The following is a 15,499-nucleotide window of genomic DNA, read 5'->3' on the forward strand; positions in this document are numbered from 1 at the left end:
GAGTTACCCTTTTACTCGTCGAGTCCACCCCAAGTCAAAATCGCGATATTGTGATCCAACTCGTCGATTTCTCCTATAACTAGTCGAGTTCCTCCATTTTCCAATAGAAACGGGGTCACCCTATCCCAACTCGCCAAGTTCCCATGTGAACTCATCGAGTTCTCCAGTCTGTCAACCCACTTAATGCATTAAGCCTTTTTTTTCTTGAATCCAAAGGTTCCAATGTAACGCCCATATATCCGGGCTAGTCAATTTAGAGATAATAGGGGTCGAAAATGACTTTTTGACAAAATATTATTTAGAATAAATAATTTGAACCAAGTCGTAGTATATGTCACAAGGTTTCCGTACATATAAAGAACGCCGAAATCCGAGTTATAACGAAGAAGTTATGACTCGTCGAAGTTTCACGACGGAACCGGCACGACACCGGGAAGCGTAAAAAGGGAATTTAAGATAGAGTGAGATTTAGCCTTAGTGATCTAAACTACAGTCGTAGAATATGTTAAACCGAGAAAATCCATAAAAAGAACGCCCAAATCTGACTTCGTATGAAGAAGTTATGATTTTTCTAAGATTCGACTTAGTAGTGTTCAGCCCGAAACTCAAATTTTAGTTCGAGCGATTTTTTGGCTTATGCGACCTAAATGAGAGTTGAAGATCTCATTAATAGGAACTCAACGGTAAAAAGACAGACGAAAACGGAGCCTGTGTGAAGGAGTTACGAATTCTTCGCGGTCATTTAACAGTCTAAACGCCTCATACTGTTAAATTTAAGATCGGCCGAGAATTAGATGATGGAGTCAAAATGAAAGTTGTAGATATTATTTTTACCTACGCGTGAATATAAAGAACATCAAAAACGGAGGTCGTATGTGAATGTTACGGATTTTAGAAGTCGGAAGTGTGCTGTGCGAAAATGGGTGATGTGGCACAATCTTGGTCATTGTGGCACCAAGTTCAGCCATTTTCACCCTATAAATACCACCTCTCCCACCCTCATTTTCTTCACACCTTTCCCATTCTTTCTTCTCTTTACTCTCTCTAGAACCTCTCTCTAACCCCGAAATCCCCCGAAAAGCCTAGGGAACCTCCCTAACACGAGGCGGAAGCCCCGGAGTGCTCGACGGCTCCGAGAAGAAGAGCTTTTCGGCTTGGAAACGCTGCTCCAAGCAAAGCCTGGTTTTTCATAAAACCTGTTGTAAGTGAGCTACGCCTATGCTATTTTTAATATAGCTTTTATTTAATTATAGTAACGTTATTAGGAACTTATAATAAATACTTGGGCTATTATTATGGGTTATATAAGTCTTTTTTAACGCTTATATAATAGTAATAATAGCTAGACTAATAATTAGTCACGGTAAATATTAGACTAAAATCTAGTGGTGATAATACTAGGTTTCGTCGAAGGAAATTATTTTAAAGTAAATGAAGCGCTGTCCGAGTACCGAGTCACCACCTTTTCAAGTGAGTGCATAGTTACTTTCATCTTACACATAGATATGAAGTATTTTATATAAATTATGTGCTATGTGTGCATATTATCTGAATACTTGTTGTCTATGCTGGATGAACGATTTTATACATGTTTTAAATGAATTAAATTGTATATGTATTTTATATCTACGATAATGTTGGGGTAAGACATGGGTAGATGTAATAGATGGAGTATGAGTTGGATGATGAGTTGAGAGGTGAAATAGACCGTGAGGTGAGGATGAGAGGTGGACGATGTGAGAAGCCTTTTTCCCAAATGATGGCCCCATCATTCAGCAGAGTATGGATGACAACCACAGACTATTCTAGACAGTCTAGTGGAACACTAGCAGGTTCGCAACCTGTAGGTGTTGTGAACGATGTGTTCACCCGGTGTACTCTAAACCCTGGTGATCATGCAGACTTGATGCCTAAACCCTGGTGATCATGCAGACTTGATGCCTAAACCTTGGTGATCATGCAGACTTGATGCCTAAACCCTGGCGACTATGCAGACTTAGTGCCCGTTGTGTAAACCGTGGCAATGATGGACTTTGTGTCGATTCCTTAGGATAATCCTTAAGAATGAATAAACGAGAAATAGATGATTCTTAGGGTAGATCCTTAAGAGTAAAAAAAGATAATGGGGATGGGTAATTGGGTGTAACTGCTTGATTGTTAAAACATAATAATTATATTATTGTGGGTTGAAAACCCTATGTACTCACCAGGTTTCCCAACCTGACCCACTCAGTTTATTTATATCACAGGTGTTGATATGAAGTCATATTACACTGAGAGATTAAAGAGATGTAGATCACTAGTGTAAATAAATGTAAGTTCTGTTTATGCTTATGTTCCTGTATTAACGATGACATCCCAAACGTTTTAAAATGAATAAAATACGTTTCTTCGAAAATGTTTTAATAACGTATTTATCGTGTTTTTCTGGGAACGAATTCTGCAAAATTTTTATTAAAAGAACTCTGATTTTTATAAAGCATAAACAAAATCGGTCTTTTCTGGCCATGAAAATGGGGATGTCACATCCAAACCTCAGATCCCCATCCATAGAGATTCCTATAAGGGTAAAGTTGTTGGGTTTTGAGCATTCTAACACTCCTAAGTGTACATGCAACCCTAAATACCTTGGATCTATGTTTTCTCTATTATACATGCAAATATGAACTTCCAAGGTATTATCCTAATCTAGCATACAAAACAATGAATATAACAAGATAGAATACATACCTCTTTGATGTATAATGTCTTCATGAAGCTTGAGTGCCTAGTGCCTCAAGTGTGACACCTCAAATGGTTCACACAACACCAAATACACTTGGAATAACTTGAGAGAATTCTACAACTCATGAAATCGGCTAGCCCTTCTTTTACCCACACTAGTGGCCGATTTTGGTGAATAATATGATGCTTATATAGTGTGTTACAATTAGGGTTACACCATGTAAGCCCTAATTATCATGACCTTTCATTTCCATGACCCATGGGTTATGTAACCTCCATGGAGCATCCTATGGGTTTAACCCAACTTGATTATCCATGGAGCTTTGGCCCACTATATAAGTATGGATGATTTACACAATCAACCCATATATTTAATTAGTCTTCTTTTGATCACATAATTAATTCTAAATTAATTCTTGATCAATACTAATTAAATATTATTATTCTTATTATTAATATACTAGAACTTATAATATATTAATAACCATAAGTGTCTTATTTCTCTCACTTAGTCTATCCAAGTGCATGATGCCATGCAACCCAAATGGACCATGCCGGGTTGGGTCAAGTCTTACCAGTTATAGTTATGGACTTAGACATTAATCCAACAGTCTCCCACTTGGATAAGTCTAAAACTATTATTGCGTATGACTTCAAGAACCGACTGGCAATCGTAGCTCTCAAAAGCTTCCGTCGAACTCTGACCATGTAGATGAACTCTGACCTTTGTCAATGACTTGTCCATTTGATAAGGGATCATATATTCCTCCATTCCAGATATCATATGGTTTGAGATATGGATTGTAAATCATTCTCTCTATCCATCTGTTGTTTCCTGATTTCCGATTTATGACGACTGACTAATTGAACAAATCAAATCAGTCCTGGCCCGGCCGAGCACTTCCATTTGTCATCATCAAATCATCGAGGGCCCCACATATATCACTTTTATCCTGAAGGTAAAAGGAATGGATAAAATTCGACTCATATGACTTGTTCTACTACTTGTTGAATCATACACAAAGGCACGTTTTATAACATCGAGTTACCAATGCGTTTTCATGCAATTAATGTACTATCAACTCATAGTAACAACTCATATCTCTAGGTTTGAAGAATATAAGATATTATCGTCTCATGATCACTCGTGATAAAAATCCATGAATTGATACCAATGAGCGCGATTTGAATCCAATACTCAGAACTTATGAGCACTCATGAGTGTTGTAGCCCTTTGTCCAACATCTTAGACCTCTACAAGCCAACCCATGACAGTCTTGATTCATATCTACTTCCAACATATGACTGACTGTGGATGGTTTGAATAACTTAGTCATTCCGGAAGAATAACCTAGTTTATTCTGGAAGTCAAAACATGCAAAATGAAACACAATAATAATTGAATCCAATATGGTCTCAGAAGTTATGAATATAAATAAAACACCTTTTACTTATCACCACATGATTACACATTATTCATTGTATATTGTTTCGACTATCAACTTTATTCTTGAACTAAAACAATAGTTGTCCCATGCTCTGAGCATGTACACTATGTTTTTCTAAACACTAGTCATGTCACACACCAAGTATGCATACTATGTTTGTCTATGATCTTTACTTTTTTGAAATAGATCAATTGAACATAACTCCAATGATCCTCTTTCACAGTCCCAAATCCTTACTGCAAATGCGAGAATTCCGAATTCATGTCATTTACTGAAATCTATTAGATTCTAAACTTATATGCATTGATCCTCTTGTAATGATTATGCACAAATTCACAAAGACTTGGAAACAATCATTATAGAGTATTCCAAAGGAGATAAACTCCTTGGAAACATCCTTCTTGCATTAAGTTTCTTAATCTTTCACGAATTGAATAATTTCTAACTTTGAAACATTTCCATATTCCATTTTGACTATCACTTCTGAACAAGAGTTGCCTCCTTACAAATTTTGTCAATATGGTCCTTCCAAAATTATCACTATACTTCCAACTATCCTTGAGCAACCAATCTTTGGTAAACCTTAGATTGTCCTTAACAATTGCTTAATCATTTTAGTCATATCCAGTTCTAGACCTTTTCCCTTCTTAATGCCCCAGGCATTTGGAAAATTTTAGAAAGGATGAATATAGCACATGGAATCGATCTTATATCCGAAGCATATGGGACACGATTCATGATGTCTCACATAAAGACTAAACCAATCTTTTGCTATAATATTTCCATTTCAATTTGCCAAGTTCTCATAATTCAGATTATGAAAAGGGATGCTGTAATCATAATCGAATTTTAGAACGCAAATAATGGACCCATATACGGAATTTCCTTATGTTGAGCCATTCCAACATGAAATTCATATATATATATATATATATATATATATATATATGTATATATATATATATATATATATATATATATATATATCCTTGACTAAATGATTAAAACCTCACGATCTAAGCTTATAGATTTGAGATGAAGTATAATTTCCTCTCCCTTAATTATAGCAAAACAACTTTTTCCCAATTGAAACATTTTGTTTTCTATAATTAACATTGCTAACTTGCAATACTTATCATAATTATCATGCTCCCACTAACATGATGATTATTAGCATAACACTTATGCTCCCACTAGCTTTGACATGTATCCAGAAATTAGTTGGACTTCTAGAAATCATTACTTTATTGACTTTCTTACCAAAGTTCATATTTCTGATACTAGATTGCTTTGATAAAACTTTATTAATATCATACACCTTATCTTAGATAGCTCACAGGTGTGTCTAAACAATTTCAGAACTATGAAAAGGGATGCCGTAATCATAGTCTCAATTTTTTAAACCTTTGCCACTTCTCACAAGTCCATGTTAGTGTGCCGGTTAACCACACAGGCTCCACTAACGACTTTGAGAATGCAAGTATCACAATTGCTATCTAGCTAAAATCTACTTAGTGAAAGTGTTTCCTCACCATCATTTTCATGAATCAGAGAGAAACCTTATGACACTTAGATTTAATAGTGTATGTGTTCTTATCCATGTGAGTTGTCAAACCATAGTCACAAGACAAGGATAATGACAAATTCCAGCTCATATGGACTGAACTCAATCTTAATTTCTTGCCACCTAGCAGCTCAAGGGCCTGCCATTGCTTCCAAGTTGTTGTGCAACCAATTGAGAACTCTAAGAACTCATATGCAAAGCAAACTTTTACTAGAATGGGCACAGAATATGTTGACACGATAGGTTATAAACCTCAAGTCGTGTGCTAGTGAAGAACTTCACGTTTTATTCTTGATTAGTTCTTGAGACTTTCAAGACCTTTAAGACTCCCACTGTCCTCTTGACATATAAGACTCTCTTGTCAGATATTCAAGAGATAGTGTGGATTCTAATCAAGACAAACACTTCACACAATTGACCTTAATTGGTCTTTGTTTTATCCAAAACATTACAACTTACCAACTTCAAATGTACAAGATTAGAAAACTTTTACTCTTACATTTGATAAGTGTTTTAAACCTTCTTTAAGACATGTCACTCAAGTTACAATCTTGGAGTATGACTCTAAGACTTGTATTTGAACAAAGTACTACTCATCTTCTTGATTTATCCATTTCAACAATTCAAGATTCCTCTTCTTAGTCATAAGAATGCACTAAGATTCCCTTAGAGAAATAATTGTGCTATGGTTTCTTAATCATTAAGATGATCACAAAACTGATACTAAAGTACTCTCCTATCTTTTCAGATTTGAGAAACTTTTATCTTTCTGCCTAAGTTGATTCTTCTTATTTGCTCTGCCTTACATTGGAACCTTTTCCAATGTCTCAGAGTTACACTTAAGCTTGTAAGTATAATCATATTTACTGAGCATTAGTAAACTATGACAAATAGTCTTATCGATCTTTTGTGGTGGACTCGACCAGTGCACAAGAATGTGTACTCGATCCCTTAGTCCGTTACTTGACTCACACATCCATGTGAACAAGTAGTTAGTCTTAACTTTTCCAATGCTTGAAATTTCTCATTCATCATACAACTTGCATGATTCCAAGTTCCGCTCCAATTGAAACTTGGGTGATGAGGATCTTTCCTTCTTTGGTAAATTTAGACACTACCACAAATGAAACAATCAAATTCATATTTCCACTCTTACTCTTAATGGAATCTTATAAGCAACAAAAATTTCCACAAATGCCATTATAAGGATATTTTAAAATAAATAAAATCAAACTTTCCTTTTTATTTTAAAAACTTTGCGGAAAAACTAATCCTTACAATGTAAATGTATATTAAAACTTGTTGTTATCTATTCCTAAGCAATTTATCATAACTCCTAAGAAGTAGCTCAAGAATCTAATCTTCAAACTATGCGATAGAAATCCATCTACGCGATCAGATTCACCATATTCTTTCTTTAAGTTTCTTCAGTTCTCTTTGATTCTTAAAACATCAACATGTGATCCAGTCACATCATGTATCAAGAATCTCATAATAGAAACTTAGCAGAGTTAGATAGTGGACTTTACCTGAAGTAGAGTCAAACTTATTGACTTTAACATCCTTAGGTAAATTGGCAGCTTCGCAACCAATGCCCCTTCCTTTGGCAATTAACATATGGACACTTTGGTAATGGAACATTGGACTATCACAGACTTAGCCTTTGTCTTTACCATTTGGTCAACTGAGTTGACTATGGCCGATCCCTTTCCATTGGGAAGAAAGAGCTTTACTGGATGTCCAATGTCATTATTGTCAATGTCCATAAAGTTTTTAGGAAGTTGATCTTAGCAAATAGATAAGATCATTAAGGGTCTTGTCATAGTATATTTCATAGGTGTTCCAAAAGAACTCACTATGTGACTTAGAAAGTAGTTGTACAGCCAACTTTCCCAAGACTTTAACACCCAACTCTCCCGGCTTGTCAATATGTGACTACATCTCCAAGATGTGACCACACATAGACCTTTACTTGCCAATAGGGCTTGAGTGACCTTAAACTTTTCAAGAACTTGTGGTTTAGGGAGAATAATTGGAGGAGGTGAAAGAATTATGATTTCCATGGGACATCATCTTCATTTAGTAAAGCTTGTTTCAAGAGATTTAGGAAGATCATAAATGTCTAAACCAGACATCTTTTGGGAGATATTCAAGATAATTGATTTAAAGTCCTTAATATAACACCCAATATGAAATATTAAGGCCAGGACCCAACACAATACTTATATAACTTGGAAGAGGGATGCCGTAGTCCAAGTTATAAAATATTTGAAGGTAGGTGAATGATGATTCACCAATTTACACCAAGATAAACGAAATGTATTATTAGGTTTTAATTGGATTTGAAACTCCTAGATCTTTTGAGATTCATTGAACTGTTCAATGGCATGTTTCAATCTCGAGTGTGCCCTTCAGGTTTTGTGACTGGGATGCCGAGGATCACAAAACAAGGTGTGAAGTAACCATGCAAATTACTTGGTACCCTTAAGTTTTTACCCCTCAATCGATGTGCTAGTTAACCACACACGCTCCATCGATACTATGATAAACATTAGGTTACCCTTTTCCTACCTTGTTAAATACGAGTTAGTGTGCCGGTTAACCACACACGCTCCACTAACCGACTTAAACAAAGTGCAAAGTGTAATTTCATGGATTAGCACCTTATTCACATTTTACTAAGTAACTAAGATTAGGTATTATTAAGAGTTTAGTTACTTAGTATTTATCATTAATACTTTTAATGAAGGGAGAATTCTAGTCCTGTTAAACCCGTTCGGCTAACGACCCTCCACCGGTCAAAGAAGCGGTGGGTGAGAGTGGACACCCATTAAACTGCCATTTTATAGGCAGTAACCTTATACCCCCCTTATAGACCGACTTCGTGAATAAGGCCTACTAACGGTAAGACTGACTTTACTCTTATACATATATATAAATATTATTAACTTATAATATTATAAAGTATAAGGGTTGAATTTTAACTTTTAAAATTCTAAGGGCTAACTTGGAATTAAAGTATTCATAAGAAAAAAACTTTTCAAATTCCAAAACTTGAGGGCAAGTTTTGAAACTATTCAAAACTAATTAATTCCATAACTTATGAGTTTAAAGTAGTTTTAATTAAAAAAACTCTTCAAGTTCCATAACTTGAGGACAAGTTATGGAAGACTTTAAATTATTAAAGAATGTGACTTTTTTCTTTATTTTGTAACTTATGGAATTAATTAAGGTTACGTATTTTATTACTTAATGAAGTGACTCTTGAACCTCCATAACTTGTGGACAATACTCTTCATTTTTTTTGTAACCATTACCAACTTTTATGAGTTGTATGAAACTTAAATGTGACTCTTCATATAACTTGAGGACAAGTTACAAAAACACATTTTAGAATCAACTCTTAGATTAATTTGGATTGAAAACAACTATTTCACTCAACTTTTCTATTAATCTAAGCAACTCATAAGAACAAGATAATTCAAATCAAACTTTTTCATGTAATTAATCTAAACCTTAAACTAATACAAAACATGAATCTATTGATAATTATCTTTGAAATTGGATTAGCATGAACATTACCACATCAAAAACAAGTTTATAAGTCTAAAAACATCTTAGGGTAATGTTCCTAGTCCAATTCCAGCCAAAAAAGTCGAATTTATGTTGTCTGGAGGTCCAACTCGTCGAGTGCATGAACCAACTCGGCGAGTTGGATCGATTTGATCACTTTTTAGGCATGGACTCGCCAAGTCTCCTGATGGACTCGCCGAGTCTGATGATCAGACAACAACAACTTCGATTTTTTTTAAGCTGTTTTGCAAGTATGACAAGAAAACAAACCTGGCTCTGATAGCACTGTTGGGTTTTGAGCATTCTAACACTTCTAAGTGTACATGCAACCCTAAATACCTTGGATCTATGTTTTCTCTATTATACATGCAAATATGAACTTCCAAGGTATTATCCTAATCTAGCATATAAAACAATGAATATAACAAGATAGAATACATACCTCTTTGATGTAGAATGTCTTCATGAAGCTTGAGTGCCTAACCTCAAATGGTTCACACAACACCAAATACACTTGGAATAACTTAAGAGAATTCTACAACTCATGAAATCGGCTAGCCCTTCTTTTACCCACACTAGTGGCCGATTTTGGTGAATAATATGATGCTTATATAGTGTGTTACAATTAGGGTTACACCATGTAAGCCCTAATTGTCATGACCTTTCATTTCCATGACCCATGGGTTATGTAACCTCCATGGAGCATCCTATGGGTTTAACCCAACTTGATTATCCATAGAGCTTTGGCCTACTATATAAGTATGGATGATTTACACAATCAACCCATATATTTAATTAGTCTTCTTTTGATCACATAATTAGTTCTAAATTAATTCTTGATCAATACTAATTAAATATTATTATTCTTATTATTAATATACTAGAACTTATAATATATTAATAACCATAAGTGTCTTATTTCTCTCACTTAGTCTATCCAAGTGCATGATGCCATGCAACCCAAATGGACCATGTTGGTTCGGGTCAAGTCTTACCAATTATAGGTATGGACTTAGACATTAATCCAACAAAAGTTTCCAACTTTAACCCCAAGGATCATCTAATAAGCTCTAAACCCAAACCATAGTTCCTTTAAGGAAGCTCTTGACCCATTAAGCCCTTAAACTCTCATCCCAACATCCCAAAACAAGATTTGATGTCCAAAGGTGGACAAATCATGTAAAGTTTCTATCTTTACGCCCATGCATACTTGTAACACTCTCTAGGGTCCATATTAGGCTTTATAATGAACATATTGCATGAATGGGACATGGATGCCATTAAAGTTTGCAACTTTAAGCATCGAGATACCTTGTAGGGGTCAGATCTAGCTTGACAACCCCTGGAATTTATTTATTTTGGACAACTCAACCCAAGATTCCAAAATCATGCTTAAATTTCAAAAGATGAGATCTAATAAGCTACATGTCAAGTTTATGACTTTATACCTCAAAGATGTAGCCCTTGATGTAGAGTTTATGGATCCAAGTTCACTCCTCCAATCTTGATATTTCTCTCTTCAAAACCTCCTTCAATGATCTCAAACAATCACTCAACACTCACAAAACTTAATGAACAACAGGGGGAGGCGATTCTAGGGTTTTCTCTGGGCAAGAAGGCTGGTAAGTGATGGGTTTCGAGCAATACATAATTCCTATGGTGTACATGCAAATCCTAATAGCTTTTTGATCTAGTTTGTCTAATGAACATGCAATTGAATATCCAAAGCTATAAACCCTAGATCTAGCATACAATTAATCATATTAATTTAAAATATGGTTTAGATCTAACCTTTGATTGTTATATAGCAATAACAATATAATCCTTGTCTTCATAAAGCTTAGTGCCTCAAGTGTTGTACCTCTAATGGAGTCACAAACACCACTAAGCAAAAAGATGTAGAAGAGAAGAGGAAGGAGGCTCTAAAACGTCCAGGAAACCTTAAGGATTCAGTCACCATGTTTTTTGAGGCTTAGGGGCTCCTTAAATAGGTAGGCAATTAGGGTTATCCAACAAGGAAGTCCTAATTTGACTGCTTAAGCCCTAAGCAGCCCATGGACCCCTTCTTTAGAAGCCTTGTACGAATTCTTATGGGCTTCCCTATATAATTCTATGTAATTATCTTATAATTACACAATCAATCCCCTAAGTTTAATTAATCTCTTTTAGCCAAAAAATTAATTCTTAATTAATTCTTGACTAATTTTAATTAAAAAAAAATATGATTTCTCCTTTAATATATTATTCTCATAATATATTAAAAAATCATAATTAAACCTTTCTCTCCTTAATTCATCCTACATATTGTTATGGTGAAGGCAACCCAAAAGGACCATGGCCATAATCGGGTCAAGTACTGTAACGCCTGTGTTTCTAGGCTTGCCATTTTTAGCAATGTAATGGTCTAGGTTAACCTTTGTAACCCGTTTTGAAATAATAAGATTGTATTATTTGAGTATTATGTGTTTTGTGCTTAATTGCTTAATTATGTGGTTTGATTAATTAAGAATAAAAATAAGAGTCAAAATTTAAGTGTAAAATAAACTTGATATCTTTAGATAATGTTGTAGTAGTTGAAACAAGGTTTCTGAAGATATAAAGAATGCCGAAATCCGAGTTATAACGAGGAAGTTATGACCTGTCGAAGTTTCGCGACAGAACCGACACGACACAGCGCGACGTAAAAAGTGAATTTATGTTAAAGCGATATTTAGTCTTAATGATCTAAATGAGAATCGAAGATCTCGTTGTTAGTATCAAAGCGATAAAAAGTTAGGCGAGAACGGACGTCGGACGAAGAAGTTATGAATTTATAACGAAATTTTCTGTCCCAGCCTATTAAAAATAAATAATAAAAAATAAATTCAAAATTAGCCGACGGAGTCTAAACGAAAGTTGTAGAGCGTAGTCTCACCTTTCCGTGGATATAAAGAACGTCGAAAACAGAGTTCGTATGAAGAAGATATGAATTTCCGAAGTTTATTAAATAATTTGTATTTGTTTTTAAATCAAAATTCGGAAGCCTTATCCGAAGGCGAGTCATCGGTCCGATCCGACTTACGCGCCGCGTAAGTGAGTATGCCCCGCGTACTCCGAAAGTGTCGACATCGCAGCAAGTGGCTTCGGATACGTAAGCGATGACGTTTCTGAGGCACGTACGCCCCGCGTACGCACGTACGCCCCGCGTACGAGAGGCTTCCAACCCCTATAAAAGGCATGCGAGGGCAGCCGGCCAATTTGCTAATTTCCTCTCGTTTTTGTGCCGAAGCTCTGTGGTTTTACCCCCGAAGCCATCCCGAAGCCCCGGTAATATTCCCGAGTCCCGAAGCGAGTCCCAAGATCCCGAGAAGTGCGGTTTCCGAGCCGAAGCTCTACCCGCGAGAAGTTCGATTTTCGTAGAGATCTTCCAGATCTGCTGAGGATTACGACTTCTGCAAGCCGTAGTACTGTCCGATCATCTTCTGATCAAGTGAGTGTATACTACCTTTCATAAACGCAATAATAATACAAGTATGGTTCGAAGGCATTAAGTTTATTGTCGTTTATACGTGTGAATGCGTTGTTACTTTCTCATAACGTATAACTATGAAGTATTTTATACGAGATACGTGTTATGTGTATATTTTGTTGTTATGTGTGTGAATGTATATTCACTTTCTTCTATCTTACAGATATGATTATTTCTATATGAAATACGTGTTATGTGCGTGTGTCTCATCTGTTATATGGAAAATGTTTTGATCAAGCATGCTATACAGGTTTTGAAAATATGTATAAAATGTATGTTTTTATCTACTAATATGTTGGGTAGAACATGGGTAGATAGTTGGTGTGTAATAAACAGATGAGAGGCCTCGTTGTTGTTTGATCCAGTCATCTAGCGGAATTTAGATGACGACCACGGACTTTTCTAGATAGTCATGTGGAACGCTAGCAGGCTCATAACCTGTAGGTGTTAATGAACTTGGGTGTTCATTCACTGTATTCCATCCCCCTCATGGTTGCCTTATTTGACTTATATTGCTGAGGAAACCCCGCAGCATGTGTTGTCACCCCGATGAAAATATTCTTAGATTAGGTCCCTTGTGTTAGTTATTTTAGGGACGTAAAGTGAGAATAACGGGAATGAGTAACTGGGTTATTGTTGGTTGATAATAATTAATTTAATTATTTATTGTGGGTTGAAAACCCTATATGCTCACCAGGCTCCCAAGCCTGACCCACTCAGTTTTATTTGTATTACAGGAAGTGGCGCAAGGGCGTAAGATGGATGAACCATCAAGTTGTTTTGTTTACAAGTCTGCATATGTTTATATTTGTTATATGACTTGTAATGTATTCGTTTATGCTTATTGGTCTGTATCGGAACATGACACCCCGAGTTTTGATTATAATGAAAATACATTTCTTTTATGAAATGCTTCGGTAAACATTGTTTTATCATGTTTTGTTTTTTGGAACAAATTCCGCAACTCTTTCAAATCAAAAGGATTTACTCTGAAAATATTTAAAAGCATAAATGAAAATCGGTCTTTTCTGGCCGAGATTTTGGGGATGTCACAGTTGGTATCAGAGCATTAGTTTAAGCGAACTAGGAATTTTTAGGATTTGTAGACTTAAACTTAGAATGCTAAGTGGAATTTTGAGATGTGTGTCTGTTATGTTTTAGACACGAGCACTAGTTTATTTTAGGAATGTTGCCTAAAATGCTTTATGTGCTAAATTTTGTATGTTGCCATATATGATATTATTTGTTCGGATCTATGGTCTGTTGCCGACCAGATCTAGAAACTTTATGTGTGTAGGATTCTAAGCGTACGTCTACGATATTAGAACTAGCATGTAAACGTTTCGGAGTGATAAGGATGATTTGAATATCTATCGTGAATAAGGATCTAATTTCACCTTATTCGGTGTGTAGATCAAAATGGTGAGAACAAGAAGTGGAGTTGGAAATGCTGATGAAAACAGGAATCAACCGCCAGTGATTGAACAAAGACCTGTTGTAGCAGCAGCACCTGAGCCAATAACCATGGCTGGTGTGCAATTGATGATTCAGATGATGTTGGATCGTCAGATGGAGGAAACTAGACGGTTGCTTCAACAAAATCGTGAAGAACTGTCGATTCGTGTGGAAGAGCCTGAATTAAATGAAGGGCACTCGGAAGGTGGAAACTTCAGTGGATCAGTTGGTCAAGCCAACCCACCGATTGTTAGGCAAGACAACCACGATGGAAGGAATGATGGAATGGGATGCAAGTGCAAGGACTTTTTGACTTGCAAACCATCGACCTTCAATGGAAAGGAGGATCCGATTGGGGTTATGGATTGGATCTCCAAAATAGAGCTAGCCTTCATGACGTGTGGCTGCAGAGGTAAGTTGCAAACTATCTATGCCGTGCGTCAATTCCGAGGTGGAGTTGTTCGTTGGTGGAACACTCTAGGGAAAACTTTGAGCCCTAATGAGCCACTGCAATTGTCATGGGCAGAGTTCTTGGTGCAGTTTAAGCGCAAGTTCTGCTCGGCTCAAAATCTGTTGGAGTTGGAGAACAAGTTCCTGACATTGACTAAAGGCAGCATGTCAGTTGATGAATACACCAATAACTTCACCGATAAGATGGAGTTTGCCTTGCGTATCGTTCCAGACAAGCTGACGAAGGTGGATCGGTATGCGAAGGGACTTCCATGGGAGTACGAGGTGCCAGTACGTCAGGCACTTACTCTAGAGGCAGCTATCTGGGCTGCCAAGTCTGTTGAGAACATGATAAAGGGGAGAACCACCAACAAGGTTGAGGTTGGTGAGAAGAGGAAGTTTGAGGGAACATCTGGTTCCGGTAAGAAAAGTAAATTTTCGAAATCTGATTCGAAAAGGTTTGGTGGGGGAAAAGGAGGAGAAGCGAAGTAGTGTGAAAAGTGTAAGAAAAAGCACTTCGGGAAATGTAGCGAGGATGTAACTTGCTACAAGTGTGGAAAGGTTGGACATTTTTCCAATGAATGTCCGAACAACAAAAGGATGTGTTTTGGGTGTAATGAAGAGGGGCACATTTTGAAATACTGTCCAAAGAAGAAGGAGGCAGCTAAGCCCAACATTCCACCAAAGCCGAAGGCGAGAGCATTCCAGATGACACTGGAAGCTGCTAAGGATGAAGCTGATGTCGCTTCAGGTACCTTTCTCGTTAACAATTTGCCT

The sequence above is a fragment of the Lactuca saligna genome, chromosome 3 (assembly GCF_052625555.1).
Source record: "Lactuca saligna cultivar CGN05327 chromosome 3, ASM5262555v1, whole genome shotgun sequence".
NCBI lineage: Eukaryota > Viridiplantae > Streptophyta > Magnoliopsida > Asterales > Asteraceae > Lactuca > Lactuca saligna.